The 19,766-nt window shown below is 42.5% G+C and overlaps 1 protein-coding gene across 6 annotated transcripts in view; it reads left to right on the top strand.

Annotated features, from left to right (window-relative positions):
- Positions 1–19,766, top strand: part of PHF20L1 (PHD finger protein 20 like 1) — a 1,153,412-nt gene that overhangs the window by 281,322 nt on the left and 852,324 nt on the right. The gene's annotated exons all lie outside the window — the stretch shown is intronic.

Raw genomic sequence — 19,766 nt, forward strand, 5'->3', positions numbered from 1 at the left:
AAGGAATCGGACAAGAGTGAAAGTCAGGCATTTCAACTCTTATGAACTTTATACTTACGGCGTCTTGCCGGGAATCTCGGAGTCAATATTGTTCTGGAATTCACCAATTCCTTCGAGCCAGTGAAGCAACTGGTTATCAACACGCCCCTGTGCTCAATGCAGGATGGAGAGCTCATCTTTTCAAACCAAAAGGGGACATCAAAGGTGATCTGTGGGGAGAACAGCAGGGGTGGGCGGGATTTCCGCTCAACTCCACGAGTGGTTAATTCCCTTTCTCCATTTGCAGAGGAATATTCCTACGGGCCAAGCAAACGAAGCTAGGTGGGCCAGTCCAGTCCGTCGTCTCGGCCCTACGCGTCACATTGGTGGAGACCGCAGCTGTCCAGTTCCGATCGACGCCTCTGTGGGAGCCACGTGAGCATAACAGTAGGCTTTTGGTTCCATTCATAATTTGTGGACACATTTTACAGCTCCCACACCTCTGATTTCCCATAATAGGTTTCAGGTTTAGCAGGTTGCTGAGGTTTCAGAAAACCTGGACATATGATATTCTTGATGGTCAGTCTTCCGGTAGCAAATCAATGGTATATCATCCAGATGTTTTCTTGCATTTTCATCAGTTTTCAAAATGTTCCAATGGTTCTTTAAAACGCCTCTAGTAATCTGCATCTGTACTGTATTTTATGAATTTGACTTTGGTCATCTTGTTCATTGCTCTTGGTTTCTTTTAGTAGGAATTCTCTTGATCGGTTTTGCTTTTTCCACTGCACTTTGTAATTTTTTAAGCTTGTATAACTGTTGACTGAATTTTTTGAGAATTGTTCCTATATTTTTCTGTTAAACTGCGTCTGTACTACATTTCCTTTTTAGTCTTAAGGTTTCCCTATAGGGAATGTTGCCAATCACGTGTCCACATGTCAGCGATGGTTACTCTTTGCATGCACTATGCTATTACCTGCTTTTGTAAACCAACTCCTATGTATTTTCAATGTATAGTTAAAGATCTAGAAACTGTATTTTGATCTAACTTTCTTTCATGGTGAATTTTAAATGATAGTTATCATTTAAGTAGCTGACATAGCTAGAGAGCTTGGATCTTTCGCCTTCCCAAATTATAAGGATATTATCAATATATCGCCCACAAAATATAACATTCCTGTTTTCAATAAATGCTTCATGCTTCCAGGCGTGATTGATCTCAAAATAACCTATAAAGAGACTTGCATAAGATGGTGCGAATGTAGACCCATGGCTGTTCCTTGTAGTTGTCGGTATACTTGTTTATCAAAACAAAAGATGTTATTTGAAAGGGCACATTTTAACATCGAGATATCATTTCATTCTGTACTTTATATGAAATGGATCTTGTTTTCAGAAAGAAAAATGTACTTTTAATCCCCATGTCGTGTGTACTGTGAGATTCTTTCAGTTAAAGAACCAATTCAATTTATAATTGGACGGCAGGGTGTTCATTTTACAAATATTTTATCAATTTTGGGTAAGGAATACATTGTTGCCGTCACTGGACTCTGTATGATCATATATTGAAATTCTTCTTTCAATAGTAGATTCTCATTGTACCAGATTTTACTTTTTTCTTTACATTCTTGTGCGAAGTCTTGTAAACGGATCTGTATGCATTTTTTATTACATTCTTGATTGTTTAGGTGTAGGTTTCCTTCCGGACATAGTGTACTCTGTTAATCAGGACAATTTGACCCCCTTTGTCTGCCATTTTTATTAATTCATTTTTTGTCAATTCTTGTATTGCTCGTTTTCCAATGTTTACATATTTGTTGGCTAAATAGTTTGATCGTAATTCGCTGCATATTGCTTTCTGGAACAGATCAATCAAGTTGTTGGATAACAACACAGGTATGAATTTAGATTTTTGGTTTCAGTGTTTTCCTCTGAGAAGTATGCGTCGATGTCTTGTTCTTCAATAAATCTTGCTGTGGTATATTCCTCTTCTGTAAAGTTTAATAGGTCTAGGTCAATAGTGTTTTCTACATGTTCCACCGTGAGGCTGGATGGAATTGCTTTCTCATCACTTTCTCGATTTTTCCTTGGTATTTCTTCAAAGAATCTTTTACGTTTCAGAAGTCTACTAAACTTGAAGACATCTAATTAGGTCTAAAAATAGTCTGCCTTGCATGTAGGGCTAAATGATGGACCTTAGTTTAATGCAGACATTAAGGCAGGATTCATTCGATAGTCCGATAGGTTAATTATCAGGCTGATCTGTTGTGCCCTCCCGGTGTTGAAATCTTGTTGTCATTCCTTGTGCACTTCCTCCTTGGTTTTTGTCCCTCTTCTCCTCCCTCTCCTGTGTATATTAGTTGTAGTATCTTGGTTTTGCCTGAAGCCTGAATTTTTGTTGCCTGTAGGTTAAGGATTTTAGCGCAAGCTCTTTTTGTGTTGTCTTAATTCGTCTAAAAAAGGACAATCAGAATTGTCCAATTGAATTTTGATATCTTTTTGCCTTATTTCATTATCACTTACAGATTCAGCATCCAAGGAGAGTGGTTATACTCTAGGACTTATGACCGGTATCCTAGATTTGTCTTTCAGTGTACCACTTCTGTAAACGTATTTCCTTTGAAACGTATACTTTTTTCTTTATAATTTTCATCACAGATGAATTTCTATTTTTTCTGCTAAATTTCCTTAGTAAATTGCCTATATATTCATCCAATATCTGGTAGTTCTTAAATGCCAGTTCCGGATAATTACATTTTTCTTTCCTAGAGTGAAATTATTTCTTTTGTAATCCGTTAAGCCAAGGAGGCTTGATTAATGATACTAGCCACTTCTTTTGAGGTTTTTGCTAACAATTCTTCCCACTCATTTAAGGCTGATTTATCTTACTCTTCAAATGACGGGAAGATGAAAATTCTCAATCCTCTTGATATTCGTCGTCCTTCAAGATACATCTTCATGGTTTTAATTTACCAACATTTTGATAACTCCCGTTTAGAGGTTGTCTGTAATTGTTCAAATGGATTTCTTATTGATGTTATTGTATCCGAGAGCGGACTTGTATCAGTAGATTGTTTGTTTCTTAAAAATAGTTCCCCTGTTTCCGCCTCCCTCGTTTGATCATATACTGATCTTGGACGAAAAATACCTATATGTAATGGGATATATCGTAAACAAAAATAAATAGAAGATGGATCAGATCCGTAACCTTGTGAAGTCTTTCTAAAACCAATAATACTAAATAAAGGTAACCAACGCACTTGATCTAAATGTTCAATCTAAAAGTTAGCAAATGTATATCCAATAGAATGGTGGAACAAATATTTTGAGTTTGAATAAATGGGCACCGCAAGCGGGAGTGTTAAGATGTCATCACCAAAGTATGTGATGATGCCAACGCACAATTCTGGAATAGTAAGCTTTAAAGTCATTAGGCTTCAAAGCTATAAAACGACTATAAAAAAAAAATTACAAAATAAATATTAGTTTTAATGTGGTAGAAAAAGATTTTGAAAGAAGTAACGTAGTCCACGCAGCTGATGTGTGGTTAAGAAAATAAACAAGGTGATTAAAAGGTTATGAAAATGAGTTATTAAAATGAGGGATAATATTTTCAATCACTTTACATTGGGTTAAAGCAAAAAAGAATTACTACATATGGTACCATCTTAGTTCATGGCTTGTGATGGACAATCCTCGGTGTATTCTCTGTTTAAAATACACGCAAAGTAATAAGGCAAACAAACATGGCCGCTCTATGTTGGAGCGTGATCATGCTGTCCTGCAACTTGGCGTGATGTCATAACCCAGAGGCGGTCTTTTAAGAATAAAAAGACCACTAAAATCATTAAGATCTGTGTCAAGGATCTGCGGCATCAAGCTGGGGACAAGCGGATTCCCTTTCTCTATACCCCACCGGTAAGAATAATTAGTTTAGCAAGGATTATATCTCTGCCCTTACGGAAAGGGACCGTTTTGACCAGCAACCCTATTTCTTTTTTTTTGTTTTCTTTTTACTTTATTGATGGTCGTGTCAATTTGCATACAGCACAATTAAACATGTGTAATGTAAAAAAGGCAGTTTCAGAGGCACAGTAAAATAAGTTTTACATAATCAAACCGATGGAATAGGAGAGTTCATCATCGGGTATCGTATCTCACGTATATTCTGAATGGCGTCCAAATGTCCTTAGGACGACTCGTTCTGGGCAACATCATAACATATTGTCCTTCACATTTGTTCACATACGTGAGTTCCCTGAGAGAGTGTTAGACGTGAGGTGCATGAAGACTTTTCCAACTTTGCAGTATACATTTTTTCGCTACCATACTGGACACATTAGTCTTCTCGTGACCTCTGCTGCTTTCCCATTGTTCCCAAGCAGGTGTTTCTGGGGGGGGTGAGGGGAGCCGGGATCTGCGTTATTACCTCAATAATCATGGCAACCTCCCTCCAGAACTCAATGATCAGTGGGCAGGCCGAGTACATATGGAATGAGTCTGATCGTGGGTCCCCACACTTCTGGCAGTCTTCGGTGAACCTGGCCATCTTGGCTGGCATGTAGTTTAATTTATTAAGAATTTTAAATTGGATCAAACTGAGGCCAGCGTTCAATGATATCGACTTGGACAATTGACAGTACCTGAGCCATTTCTCCTCCGTGATTGTTACCCCCCATGTCTACCTCCCAAGTGACTTTGTGTTCAAGGAAGGGGAGTATGTTTGTATCATAGTGTATAATTTGAATATACCGGGTCTGGTCCCGGATGTCAGGACCCGCAAACATTTGTGGGTCCCATAGTTGCTGAATGTCTACGTCAAATGTAGGTAAATTACCAGGGAAGTTCTATAGGGGGGCATCCGGGTCATATGGTGTCTCCATCTGTAGTCTTATGTAGATCATGAACCAGGCATGGACGTTGGTGCTGACTGGGTAGAATTTGCATGGGTCCCTGTGTCGCGCACTGAATATGATGGAACGGAGTTCGGTCGGGGATGCAGTGTGACGTTCTCTTGGGATATGTGGTGCAGTGTCCAGTGAATTGTACCAATGTTTTGCGAATTGGGCCTGTGCTACCAGGTAATACAGCTCAAAATCTGGCGCTGCAATGCCCCCAGTGTTGTAAGGCTCAACTAGCTTTTCCCACTTCATCCTGGCTACTCCCCCGTCCCATATGAATGAGGTGGCCATGGACCGGAGTCTATCAAACGCCCTGCCCGGCCAGATCGAGAGGTTTCCGAAAAGGTATAGAAGTTTAGGGAGGACCACCATCTTCAGGATTGCGATTCTTCCAAGCAACAAGATGGAGAGCTTGGCCCATAGCTGTAGTTTGATAGTGAGTGCAAAAACTGTTCATGGTTGTCGGTGTATAGTGATAGTCTATCCTTGCATACAATGATTCCCAGATATTGGATTTGTGTGGGTGACCATTTAAGTGAATGGGTGTTGGTTGGACAAATAGTGGCGGGCGTGAGTAGAAATATTTCGGACTTAGAGAGTCATTGAACTTATAGCCCGAGTACTCAGGGAAAACTCGTGCAGATCAGTCCTAATGGGTCCCAGATTATCTTCAGGTTCTCAGATATAAAGAAGTGGGTCATCCGCATATAGTGATATAGACTGGGCTAGGCCTACCATTCTGATGCCTTTGTCTGATTTTGTCGGGCAAAAGCTGCTTTGGTTCAATTGTTAGTGTAAATAATATGGGGGAGAATGGGCAGCCCTGTCTAATACCCCTTCCCAATGGGAAGAATTTGGAGATGGCATAGTTAGTTAGGACCTTAGCTCCTGGTTTGGTGTACAGTAGCCGAACACATTTGAGGAAGTAGGGGCCCATCCTGAATTTCCGGAGTACCGCAAACAGATATTCCCAGGATACAGAATCAAAAGACTTTTCGGCATCATGGGAAATCACAGCTGCTCTTGCCTCTGGATTGATCTGTGCCATTGCACCAAACAGCTTGCGTAGATTTATAGCGGTATATCTCGTTGGAATAAAGCTGCATTGGTCCGGGTGGACCAGTTTGGGCATGTTCGGTAGGATCCTGGTGGCAATATTTTCACATCTACATTCATTGAGGGGTCTATAAGAAGACATGTCTTAGGGAGGACGCCTAGGCTTTAATAGTACTGTAATTATCGCTTCCCTCATAGAATCTGGGAGGATGCCCCTATCCTTTGCTTCCTCCCACACTAATAACACAGGGGCAAGTTCAGCATGGTATTCTTTATACAGTTCCACTCCCAAGCCGTCTGACCCCAGTGCTTTCCCAGATGTTAGGGATTTTACTGCTTCTATTTCCTCACAGGTGAGTGGTTGCTCTAGAGCCAGATTGTCTTAAAACAGGAGTTTAGGGAGATTTAAGTAGTTATCTATTTCCATGATGGATCTTACATCCCGGTTTGTATAGAGCTCTGAATAGAAACTGGCAAACTCTTCCTCCCCTGTGAGTACACTACCATTTGTTGGGTGTATGCTAGTTATGGGAGTATGTTGTCGTTCGGCCTTCAGCAGGTTAGCTAGTGTCCTGCCTTGTTGCCTTCCCCCGTATCTACGCGCCCTTATTGGGGCCTCATATATTGTATTTTCCTTGGATGCCAGCTTGTTAAAGTTCTGTAACAGACTGTTGGTGACAGCCAAGGTCTTTTTATCATGGGTCTCGCTATATCCATGTTCCAGTTCCCGTAAGCGCACTTACACACGGCCAGTTCTGCCCTAACGGACTTCAGCAGCCCTCTGGATTTAGACATATGGACCCCCCCACCTTGAAAGTTTCCCATAGCGACGTGTGCCGGTCAACGGACCCCTTGTTTATAGTGAAAAATGTGCCAATTTCTGTATGGAGTGAATAGGCTACGTTGGGATCCTTCAGAATATCGGGCAGCATTCTCCATCTCCTAAGTGATGGTTGGATATCCTGTAGTATTATTTCTAGAGAAACTGGGGAGTGGTCCGATAAGGTACAGGGGTGTACGTCACAGCTCTTCAACGTGTGAGAGATATGAGGAGAGAAGCCAGTAATCAATACGGGATTCGGAGTCGTGTACTGCGGAATAGTATGAATGCTGCCTATCAAAATGCGTGTAGTGTCCTCCATGCATCGATCAATGGTATCTGTAGTAAAATATGGTGTAAAGTGGTGGCTGCCCTCGTAGGTCCCCGGTGTGTATCAGATCAGTCTAGGGGGCATCTAATATTGTGTAGAAGTTGCCCCCCACTCCCCCCCCGTATCCTAGTGTCATCTGAAGTGAGCATATCCAGAATATTTATATAAAAGTCAGGGTTGTATGTGTTTGACCCATACCACCACTGATTTCCCAGCTATGTTGCCCCACTCCAGTACATATGTACCCTGGTGATCTATCTTGCTGTTTGTGCATTGGAAGCCTATCGAGGGATGTATTGGTGAGAGTACCCCCCTTGCCTGGGTGGAGTATTCCGTGCAATACCTTTGTGGACCCCAGTGCAAGAGAAGGTCAGCGTTCACTTTTTGGAGTGCATGTGTCTCCTGTAACATCAATGTTTGTGGGTGATGTCTTGCGATGTATGTACCCACTTTCCTGTATTTTTTCGGGTTATTGAGCCCCCAAAAGTTCCAGGACATAAGTTTAGGTTTTAGCCCATCGGCCATAGGTTATTTGTGTGACATATGTGTTCATCACGACTATGCTTAACAGTGTGTGCCATTTCTAGGAAGGTGCCGTCTGCTGCGGCATGTCCATACATTTTAATATATCGAACTCTCACAACAAAACCTAAATTCCACATCTTCACCCACCTGCCAGCAGGTGCCTTGGAGAATAACCAACTCCCCCCTCTTCCCCCCCAAACCCTCTACCGCATCACCCCCAACTCGCTGATGTATCCCTTCAAACTTGTGGAGCTCTCCTGAGGTGCGCATGTGGCAGCCACATGGCTGCCCAAGTTGAGCGCCCTCGATCCGGGTTTAACTAATAGTAATGATCGGGGCCACCATCTAGATAATTATTCAACCAATGTTAAGGATACTAACGTGTAGTATTCAGTCTGCGGGATCCCGCCTCTCCACCTGGTTGAGGTCTCGAGTGCTGATCAGCCCCACGTTCTCTAGAAGGTAGGGGGATGGAGGCCTCAACATATTCCATAGCTTCAGAGGGATTTTCAAAGAAATGGGCATTTCCCCCATGTTGGAGCCTCATTTTGGCAGGGAAGATCAGGGCGTAAGGAACTCGGCGAAGTAGTACTTTTACTGGTTTGTATGACCTTTGCATTTGTATACTTGCTGCGAAGTCTGGATACATGCGTTTCCTATTCTCCTTGTGGTGTAGTGTGCCTTTTTCTCTGGCCAATCTGAGAATTGGCTGTGTTCCTGTATTTGAGGAGTCGGGCGATTGTACAGGGCGGCGCTCCAGGCCTAGGGACCGGGAGTTAGAGTGTGGTGCGCCCTTTCGACAAAGTGCTCTGAAAAGGATTCTACACCGAAGAGGGATTTCGGAAGGGTTTCCATGGGTCCCTCCATAGGTCCTTTGCAGAAGGATTCCGAGATTGGAGCACAGTCTATGGAGCTGAGGCACATTGTAGGTAATAAGTCTTGCACAAAGTTAGTTTCTGAAGGAAAATTACTGTAGGGTCACAAGCTGTTACACTTGTGGAAAGTAGAGTTGAAATAGCTACTGCAAGTCTCAACTGAGAAGAGCAAAACTAAAGACACTGAGGTAAGTACCCCAAGGCTACGAATGTTATGAAGAAACCTGCTTAAAAGGCCAGGCTTTTTGGCTTGGAAGGCAGAGTGGACCACTGGACGAAGAAATCCAAAGAAGAACTTGGAAGAGACGCCTGCTGCAACTCCTGGACTGTTGGTTTGACCGGTGAAGCCTTGCTTCAGTGCTGAAGCTCCGAATTCACCTCCTAGAGAAGACCTGCAAAGGACGACTTCTCCCCTTGGGTTGGTGGGACCAATCGACCCCAAGACGAGCTCATCTGGAAATCCTCTCGAAGCTGGTGTACTTCCATTGCTGCTGCGGGAACCGAAGTGCCAGGGAGAGGAACACCAGAATCGAGTGAGTGTCTTTAAGTCGGACCCGAGCTCCAAGAAGATCCTCCAGACTCCGAGGAAGCTGGACCCCAAATGCAAGGCAAGTCTAGAGTGGTATCCGAGAGACACTACTGGTGCTATTTGCTATAGACTTGAGGAACAAACTGCGAAGTGACGCTGAAATGAAGTTTACCCATTGCTGCCCCTGACCTTCAAATTGTAGTGCAGGAGTCCCCACACGTCCTCCCTCTTGTCCCCACGAATGAGGCCCAGGAACAGGATCTGCAGAGCTACATAGGAACAGGAGCCAGCTAGAACCATTTCTTCTAACCTAAGGGACTGTAAAACTAAGGGGACATGCCTCTTGTTGTGTAGCCTTGCTTGTTCTCAGTTGAGACTTGTCTTGGTTGCTTTTGCAGAGTTGCTTGCATCTTTGCCCCTCACAAGCCTCCCAGCTTGTGGCTATACAGCGAGTCTATTTTTCTACAAAGAATTCTAAAACATTGTGCAATACTTACCTGCAAGAAGTTTTTCAACTCAACTAGACTTTTGCCCAATTAACATTGGCTGGCCTGGCTCCCTGAAAGATTTTCATTGGGGGTTCAAAAGTACTTACCTGCCTCAGAATATTTGTTTAACCTTTGTTTTATTCCCAACCCATTTTCTTTGACACCAACTTGGTATTGCTCTAAATGTACCAGTGATATATTAATGTCCACAGTATCCTAGTTATTCAAGTCACCTCAGGGCGTAGGAACATCTGTGTGCCATCCCCAATGGGTACTTGCTGAGTTAGAGAAACTAACGGTGTCTATGTTGAAGTGTATATTTGTGTTACTTATATATTCCTCCCTTCTGAAGAAGGTTTATTCAACTGACTGTTAAATACATTTATGTTTTAATCAAGAAACCTTGTGTGTAATAGTGTATTTGAATACTTGGCACTGTGAATCTCTGTGTAAAAACCCTACTGCTCACATTGCCCCCTCTTGAGATAAGCCTGGCTGCTCAGCCACAACTACCAGCCTGTGTGGTACAGACTTATACCAAAGGTTGGGTTCCTATTGCCAGGAGGTCAAGATTGCTGTAGTCTCCCAAAGGGTGCTGCACACCATCTTGCCAAACAGTGGCTGTCCGTCACCTTTGGGTGCATTCCTGTAACCAAGCAGATTAATCACAGTGAGTTTTGGGCACCTCACTAACTGCCTGCCCTTCCAGACGCTGGAGCCAGAGGCGGCCTTCACTGTTCAATACTGCCAAAGACAAAATGATCGAAGGCCCCAAACCTGATTTGGCACGCAGCATAAATCGCAAGAAGGACTGAATTGTACATATGGTTTATGATGTATATATTTAATTAAATGAATGTTTTGTTAGTATATTTTATAATATATGGTATTTCTGTGTTTAGATGTTTAATTTCAACATTTCAATTGGTATTGTTAACCAAGAAAATGAAAATAAATAATAAAAAAAGGACCATGTCCATTTTGACAAAATGGGCCCCCATGGTTGCTTTACTGCAGCAGCAATTGCAGCCCATGGTAGAAACGCACAATGGTAGAAAAAAGTAAACCACTGCCACCAGCCATTGATTGTAGAAAGGGCAACATAAAAATGTTACATGAGAAACTAGACAAAAGGGATACTAAGTAACCCCTCAGCACCCTATTGGAAGATGGTGTGTGCTGGGTCTAGAAAGTTACAAAATGTAAGTGAAGTCAATTTCACTTCACTGCTCTTGGTAACAGTAGTTTCACCAAGAGAAGGTATTTAAACCTTTTGGAAATCTGAAAGACCGCCCTGTGCCACTGCACTGAAGGTGCTGTGTCACAATGTAAAAAAATTATGCCTATAGAGTTTGTCAGACTCCAAAACCAAAAGGAACACAGAGTTAAAATAAAACAAATGCATGAGAGAGTGGGGAAAAAGGTCTCACTCTCTCCAGGATAAAAATTAGAAGTCCTAAAATCCAGCAAAAGAGCTTGGGGTTGCTGAGGTAGAAGGGAATTGGCACATTTCTGAGAATTCTCCCTAACACCTGCCAAAGGCAAAACCAACAAAGGGCTCAAATCTGGCTTGGCGCACAGAGTAAAACCCAAGAAAGGCTTCACAAACAGAAAATGGCGAAAAAAGAATACCGGGGCCATTTCGATAAAAAGGTGGCCCATGGGTGCTATGCAGGAGCTGAGGATTCAGCCTGCGTTAGAAAAGCACAATGGTAGGAAATCTAAACCACTGCCACCACCATTCCATGATAAGCTTCGATAAGGGGCTACTAAGTAACCCCATGTGCTGGACCTATTAGGTGAAAAGGTAAGTAAAGTCAATTTCCCTTTACTATCTTGGTAACAGTAGTTCACACAAGAAAAGTTATTTAAAGCTTGTGAGAAATCTAAATGATTTCTCTGGGACACTGCACTGAAGGTGCTATGTGTCATCATACAAAAAGTAGATGCCTAAATTCCACATCTTCACCCACCTGCCTGGAGTTTGTCAGACTCCAACAACAAAGGAAACACATAATCCAAATCCTGTCGAAACACACGAGAGAGTGAGAAAAAGGGCTCTCACTCCAGGGTTAAAATTAAAGTCCTAAAGTCCAGCGAAAGAGCTGGTGGTCTCGAAAGGGGGAGGAATTTAGCACTAAAATCTAAATTCTCCCTAACACTCATAACCCCCCGCCCCAGACTAAGGGACAGGAGGATGTAATCTTTACTAGGATGGATCTCCTGTTGCAAGTCAGTTAAATTGTTTTTGGAGTCCACCAGCAATCTTTTGTAACCCTTGCTCTTGCACTTTTTAACATTGGTTTTCATTTGTGAGCTATGACGTACACCTACTGTTGGTTACATCTCTCCTTTTAATGTATAGGGGATCTGAGTTAACAGTCCCTCAGAAGTTGTGACAACTGCTCAACCTACAATAGGCTTTTCCAAGGGGTTCTTGGAAAGAACTCCCTTAGACGTAGAGGAGCCTACATGATTCCTCACCACCTCTCACAAGAGCAGGTTGGGTCTCTGGTATCTTAGAGGGGTTGTGATCAAGCAAGATACATGCTTCCACTTAGATCTTATTTGACCTGGCTTAGATGTTTCCCTCTAACGGATTTGTACTAGAGGCTTCAGCAGAAGATCCAACAGAAATAAGGTGTTTAGCATTAGACGTAGGTTTCCTGGCTTTCCGCCAGTTTTGGGAATGGCCATTTCTCACAGGCCGAGATAGGGGTCCAATTTGCCTATCCACCGAAGCAGTGTGCGTCAAAGACTGTATAATTGGAGTGGCAATGATAGGGAAATGGAAGCCCCAACCATGCTCCAATATTCTAGTCTTGGATTTGCCTTGGTTAGAGGTTAACATGGTAACACAAGGCCTTACAGTGGGCTTCTCTGTAGAGGGTTCCACAGGCTCAGAGGGGTCTCTTAAGGTTGCCTCTCTAGCCAATTTGGTTGGTTCCGGTTTCTTCCTACTGGGAGGCCCTGGGGTACTGGGCACTACTCCTAGAGTTGTCATCTCTCAACAGGATTATACTAGGCACCTCATTCTGAACACGGACAGGGATCCTTACTGTCGTATGGTTGCATTGAATGAGAGCTGGTAGAATTGTAACCATTTGGACAGGGCCTCCAGCAGATCTAGTAAGACCTTTTGGGTGCCTTAGCCACATCATCAGCTTTGAAAAAACTTTCATCCACTACTGTTCTGCTGGCCCCAGTGTGTTTTATGGCAGGAGTTTCCTGGCCATTCACAAGAACACTATCCATATAACACTCTTTTGTGTTATCGGGGAATGGCGCTATGCACATCCATATCCTGGTTTTTACACAAACCCAGGGACACTACAGATAGACTGGCTTGAACACCAAAGGGTTCTTCAGCCAGTAGGTGAAAGTGAGCACTAGCCATTTGTACTTCACCACGGATGATGGCTAAGGAGGCGGTGTGGACCCCTGAATGTTTACCCTTACATCTGGGATCCCATTTCACATGGTCTACAGACCCATAGACAAAGCATTTCCCAAATGCTCTCTAGAATGGGGTTGTCTGCTGTCCTCCCTCAGGTTGGGAACCAGCGGGTTGCCTAGACCTACCAGGTTTCCTATGGGATCTACTATTATGTTTGTGGACCTCTTCTGAGTGGTTGGAATTAGAATTCGCTTTACCTGATTTCTTGTGCTTCTGCCCTTCCTTTTTGAGTTGCCCCATAGTCCTTGTGAGTGGCCCTGTTGGCTACCCACAAGTCAGCAGCTTGTGCTAGCTTTTTTAGATCAATCTCTTTTGTGTCAGCCAAGTGGTCTCAGCTCAGGATAGCAGGCATCACAAATAGATTCCAGCAATAATATGCCTCATTCCTTCAAAGGTCTGTACTCTGTACCCCTTAACCTAACCATCTAAGTTCTTCAAACGATCACATACCCAGGTCGCCCAAGGGGTACCATCAGTGTTTTTGAGGTTCCTAAACCTCTTAAGGTATTGGGAAGGAGTTTTCACAAATCTGGCTATTAATGGCAGTTTTACTGATTCATAATCCTTTCTCTCACTGGTACTCCATTCCATCGCAGCCATTCAGGGGAAGCCTAGACAATGAGCCATGGAATTAAATAATTCTCTTATTCCTTGAAGACCATGGGTGTATTCAAACATGCCCTACCAATCCAACACATTAAGTTTATGTTCATACATACTCACTGCTCCTTTAGGCAGGCGAGGCTTCTTGGCACTAGCAGACCTAGAAGACCCTGAAAGGGAAGCAGATCAAGGGACATCTTTCTCATATCCATTTCATATTACATCTCTTTCTTAGTTTCACCTCTTGATGTTTGGCTTCATCTTGGGCATTTAGTTTCTTGAACTCCAACTCTAATCCTAGTTTTTCAAGAGAAATATATTCTGGGTTTAAATGTGGACATTGCGGGGTCCCAATGGGAAGTGGCTGAGGTTTAAGGGCAGGCTGTGGCAGAGGGATCTCTCTTCCTGAGACGACTGTGATTTCAATCCGGCACTCCAACTCAGTCAAGGCCTATTATGGGATGCCCAATGGAAACCCTTATTTATATATTTTTATGTCAAAATTCTTTTATTTCTGGATTATGTACCCTTATATAACAACCCTCTTTGAATTCCCCCTGTCTCACTGAACCAAGAAATTGCAAATAAAAAGATTTATTGGAAGAATTTAACAATATATAGATTACGCTTTTATGAATAATATCTGAATATCACACTTATGAATATGAACAATGATCAGCAATATTACAATATCAACACTCTTTAATCAATTATGAGTCGGAATAGGAATAGGAAGAATAATCTAGCCAAGAATACTTTGTATGGGTTCAAGAGATTGCAATGATAGGAAGAAATGCAACACAGAAATAAAACTTTATATGACTTCAATCAAAAAACAATATGATCACTCTTTCCCCCTGTTATTACTCACTCCCCCCAGTATGCAATATGAAGAGGTGGAAGAGAGCAAACAGGTTTCAGGAATAACAATCAATAATGCAGTTCAATCCCGATTCCCCCAGCAAGCTTAGAGGGAACAGGTATGATTTTAAACAGGTCAATTGTTTTTAAATGTGGTTTGAATTGAATGGGAAAAATGCTAAAAATTATTTTAACTAGCTAAATGAAATTCAGAACTAGTGAGTGGCTTTGGATTGGTTCAGGTCAACACTAGCAATGATTTATGAATGATTAGTAGATGGAAAACGAAATTCAGAACTTGAAAACAAGAAACGGCTATTTTACATGAATTGAAATTGAACCAAATTGCAAATTCGCGGCAACATTTTCGCGTGCGGGAAACGCGATTGTGGAAAAACTATAACAAATTGGAATGTTGGGTTCGTTTGAAACCTGAGGATGTTAGCTTTAAAATGACATTTAAATTTAGTTTCTAGGATGTATGGTTCAAAAGTTAGAGGTTTTTGTGAAGGTAGATTTTTCTCAGAAAAGAATCAAGATTTCATAAATGAAAGATTGCTCTTTAAAGATTCGGAACCAATATGGACTTATACTAAGGGGCTATGAAAGTACAAGATACCCAATGGGACAACCACCAGAACAGGGTGCCTTCCACTCTGATTGTTGTGCGCCAGGACACTTTACTTTACTTCAAAAATATCAGCGCACAGATGATTATCGCTACAATTATCACAGACTATATAATGAGAAGAATTCAGGATGGATACAAGGTTCTATAATGCAGTTCTGGATAGGATGAAATAGATTGAATAGGATTACTTTAAACGAAGAGATGACTATGGACGGTTCTATTCTAAATACTCACTCCTATGCCTTTGGAATGGAATGGGCCCATCAAAGATCTGGTCAGGGGTTTGGCTGGGATTCTCTCGCCACCGGACATGTCTTGGGCACTGGGTTTTGCTCTCAGCAAGGCCCTCTGGTCTGCGTGGCCTCTTGGACTGGATAGACTGGTTGTGGGTTACGGCTCTGCTCTACAGGTCTGGATCTTAGTTCTAGCACGGGGTTCTTAGCTAGAAGAGCAAAACAGCTCAGCCAGGCTGTTGGATTTTGTGGTGCCCCTTGGAAGTTTAGGGGTTAGAATCAGATTTCAAAAGATTCTGAAGGCCAGCTGAAAAGAGTTCAGCTTTTAGGATTAGGCCTCTCTGCTTCAAAGTTCTAGAGTCTAGATTCTGCGTCTGGTTCTAGAGTCTGGAGTCTGTATCTTCCTGCAGAGTGCTTCGCCAAGGAATCAGTTGACGAGTGGAAAGTGTGTGTCTTTCTGGGTCCTCAATAGTCCCTATTTATCAATTTCCAAAGTGGGTGGGGAGGCTGATTTTCTATGCCCAACCCTCTAAGGATCTGATAGGTCAGAGAATTTCCCCTCTCCTGATTTGAGACCGGAGCAGTGTGTCACAGTGACTGTGTTTATGGTCCAAAGGAGATCCCTCCCCTTTGCTTTTACTTAGGAAATCTATTTCCCCAAAAAACATATTTCCAAGATGCACAACTTGTTAATAATACATAATTACGTGACATAATGCTTAAGGTACATTTCGGTCCAACTCTCATTTTCCTATGAGCTTTAGTTCATAAATAAAACATTGTACTGATTCCAAATTAGTTTTAAACTGTGGGTGAATTTTTCACTTTAAAAGTTACTTCAATCCACATTTTCAGTCTGGCCCGCCTCCAAAGCTGGGCTGAGTCAGAGGGTCACATGGCTTGTCTTCCTGCCAGAGCAGTTGTCAGTCACACCCGAATTAGCATTTTCTATTCCGTTCAAGGAACCCATTGTTTCTTCCTCAGGGCAGCAGAGGAAATCTCCTCCCCTTCTGATTAACATGCCAATGCGAAATCATCTCCTTTTGGTGGGAATGAACAAGGTGGGAGGTTCTCGGGGGAAAAGAAAGCCTCTTGGAAGTTTTAGCTGAATTAGGTTGCCTTATGGTCAATTGTAACATAGTTCCTTGTGAAAAATTACATTTATAAATTTAAAATAAACAAACATATCTTTAATTCCAGTCTTTCAACATGAAATCGATGTGTGGCACTCTATATGGCATTTTGATGGAAATCCCTTCTTTGGCATCTTTACTTTTTAAAACACAAGTTTCTCCTGTCAGATTTAATATTTTTGACAGATTTCTTTCCATCAAGTATCTTTTAAAAGTGAATTTTGTTCTGATAACATAGGATTCTTGCTGACATTGTATTTATGTGGATTCTTGCAGTAGAATAATGTGGCACACCCAACAAGGAGGTTGGATCTTTTAAGTGGTTTGTGAGCCATAATTTATTTTACAATTTGACAACCAAGAAAACTGATTTCCAAACAGCTCTGTTTCTTTTGGCAATCAGCATTGCCTTTTCAAGTTGTTTCAGGCTACTTTGTGGGAAGCCCAATGGTGGGTTTTGGCAGTGGTCTCCTGTGTTCACTGAGATAGGCAAAAGTGGATGGCGGCCTATTTTTCAGATTTTTACTGCGCAATCTTGGGTGATTTTTGCGAGCCGCATGCTTTCCAGTGGCCATTTCTGAGGTTTCTGCTGCCAGCAATGTACAGTAATGTTGCATGGCCTGGACTAGTGGGTTGAAACATCCCACACGACGCTACCTCTTCTGACTCGTATTGAAGATTGAAGCCGACTCTAAACTAGCATTCTCATCATTATCTTCCACGTTACTTGGGTGAGTAGGGGTTACAGGCGTACTACCCACATTTTTGTGATTTAAGAACCTTGTAATTCACTTTTTTCCCTTTCAGTCAGACCCCTGGTTATACACGTCTTTCAGTTGATATACTGTCAGGACAATCGGGCTGCCTCATTAAAGCTAGCCATATTTGGCATGTTACAATTGCTCAACTTTTTGATGGAACTTAGCCTTGTGGCTGGTTTAGTTTGCACAAGTACAGCAAATAGTTAGTATAACCACTCAATGCTTATCCCACCGCCTGCCACCAGTATTGGGCAAGAACTGATGTCGTAAACCTGTGGGAGACAACTGTCCTCTTGGTATTGGGTAACCCACCTTTTGGTATAGGCCTGTACTACACAAGTTGGTAGTGTAACTGAGCAGCCAGACTTATCTCAAGAGTGGTAAATGTGAGCTGTAGAGCTGCAGCAATGAAATTCAGAAACCAATAGTCGAGTAACACTTATTCAAGGTTTCAGTTATAAATAGTTATGTAACATACGTTTTTAAATAAGCATTCTTTAAAAACGTATATGTAACAATCACATATACTTCAAAATAAGACTCACCACAAAGCTAGTAGATACTCAGATGTTTTTCACACACTTCCTACACCCGGAGGTGACTTCATTCACTAGGACAGTAATGGCATTTATATATCACTAGTATAGTTTGCAGATTGAGGTTTGCAGAAAGGAAAGGTAAAAGGAACAAAAAGGTTTAACAGGTGGTTCTCGGGGCAGGTGAGTATACTTAAATCTTCCAATGAAGTCTAGACAAAACCTTTCCCAGGAATAATGGTTAAATATGACATGAGGGACAGACGATGTCAGTCAAATGGACTAGAAGAGTCTGCAGGGAGCCTGGACAGCTAAAGTAAATTGGAGCAGCGTCTATGGAGCCAGGGCACTTCATAGGTAATAAGTCTTTCACAAAGTTAGTTTCTGAAGAAAAATGACTATAGGATCACAAGCTGTTAAACTTGTGCAAAGTGGAGTTGAAATCAACTTTAAAAAAAATAGCCACTGCAAGTCTCAACTGAGAAGAGCAAAGCTAAAGACACTGAGTCTGAACAGTACTTCTGGTTAAAAGAAGAGTGGTCCAGCTCGCTTCTGTCTGGTTGCAGAGATGCAGATCCTGGGTTCCTGAGCCTCAGTCATGGGCACTAGAGGGAGGATGTCTGGAGGACTCCTGCGGCAGCAATTTGGACGTCGGCGGCAGTAACCGGCTCTTTTCGGATTAACAGCACTTTGCGGTTTTAGTGCGTGGTGAACGGCACCACCGTGGATCTTGGATACCGGTTGGGCTTCCTTCACTCCTGGAGTCCTGCATTCCGGTGAGGGGACTCAAGCTCTGGTCCTCCTGCTTCTGGAGGGTCCTTTGGAGACTCCTGGAGCTTCTGGCCGGATTGCAGACGTTGCACTCTACTACATATTTCTCGACCCCTGGCACTAGATTTCTGCAGCTGCAAAGAAGTACAGCCAGTCGGGGAAGATGGTCCAGTGGAATTTGTCTTGGGGATAGTTGGTCCCACTAATCCAAGGGAAGAAGTCGGCCCTTCCGGACAATCTCTTGTTGATCGGAAAAAGGAGTTTCAGCACAGCAGAAGGGCTTCACAGCTTCACAGGGAAAGTCAAAGGTCCAGGAGGATGCAGCAAGCTTCCTTCACGGTTTCTTTGGGTGTTCTTCCCAGTGATGGACTGCCTCCAGTTCCAAAACCCTCACCTTTTTAAGCCGGTTTCTCCCATTCCTGCACAGCTTAGGCTGTCATTCAAACAGCAGGGTGGCCGGTCAGCTCACCAGGACTGGGTGCATTCAGGCATTCCTAAAGACAAAGAGCGGGAGTTTCGGGTACCCCCTCACTTCCTGTCCCTCCAGACACACTGGAGCCAGTCAAATCCAGTTCCTCCGCCTGATCTCAGAAGACCCTTGTTGGTGCTTTGATTTGCAAGATCTTATCCCATAAGTCACCTATCCTTAGATTTTCAGCCATATCACGAAAAGGGAAGTTGTGCTGGTGCTGCTTCTGTATTCTGATAGAAAATTGCTTGCCAGCACCTGACCATGGTGATATCTGCTGGATCAAGCTCTCTGCAATCCCATGAGGTATCCTGGAAATCCTGCACCGCATAAGTCTGCATCTTTACATCATTTGGAGTGGTTTTTAAGATTGGCCATTCTACAAGAAAAGGCGGTAATGGAGCGCATTAAGGAATTCTATGACCTGGGACTATGACGGAAGCAGTTTCTTCTGTGGTGTTTATTTTTGGGCAGTAATTGCCCTGGTTTTTTCTCATTTGTTTCTGCAAGATCCTACAGAATTTGCAATATTTGAAATAAATCAATAAGTGGACAAGCAGGTAGGCACAGTTGGCTGGGAATTGGGGTTTTGGTGCTTGTAGTTTTAAATTGTGTAATACTTCATTACAAATGTAAATGCAAAAATATTTTCCTGGTTACTGTTTTTCAGGAATTGTGCTAGCACGGTTGTAGTTACTTCTGGAGTATCCTGTTCATAGCTATAACAGAATTCATTATTTAGCTCTCACTTCATGCATATTTATTTGATTTTACACAAATCGCACACTAATTAAATACACATTTTGT

Source organism: Ambystoma mexicanum, chromosome 5q (assembly GCF_040938575.1).
Source record: "Ambystoma mexicanum isolate Mex_15411 chromosome 5q, UKY_AmexF1_1, whole genome shotgun sequence".
Lineage (NCBI taxonomy): Eukaryota > Metazoa > Chordata > Amphibia > Caudata > Ambystomatidae > Ambystoma > Ambystoma mexicanum.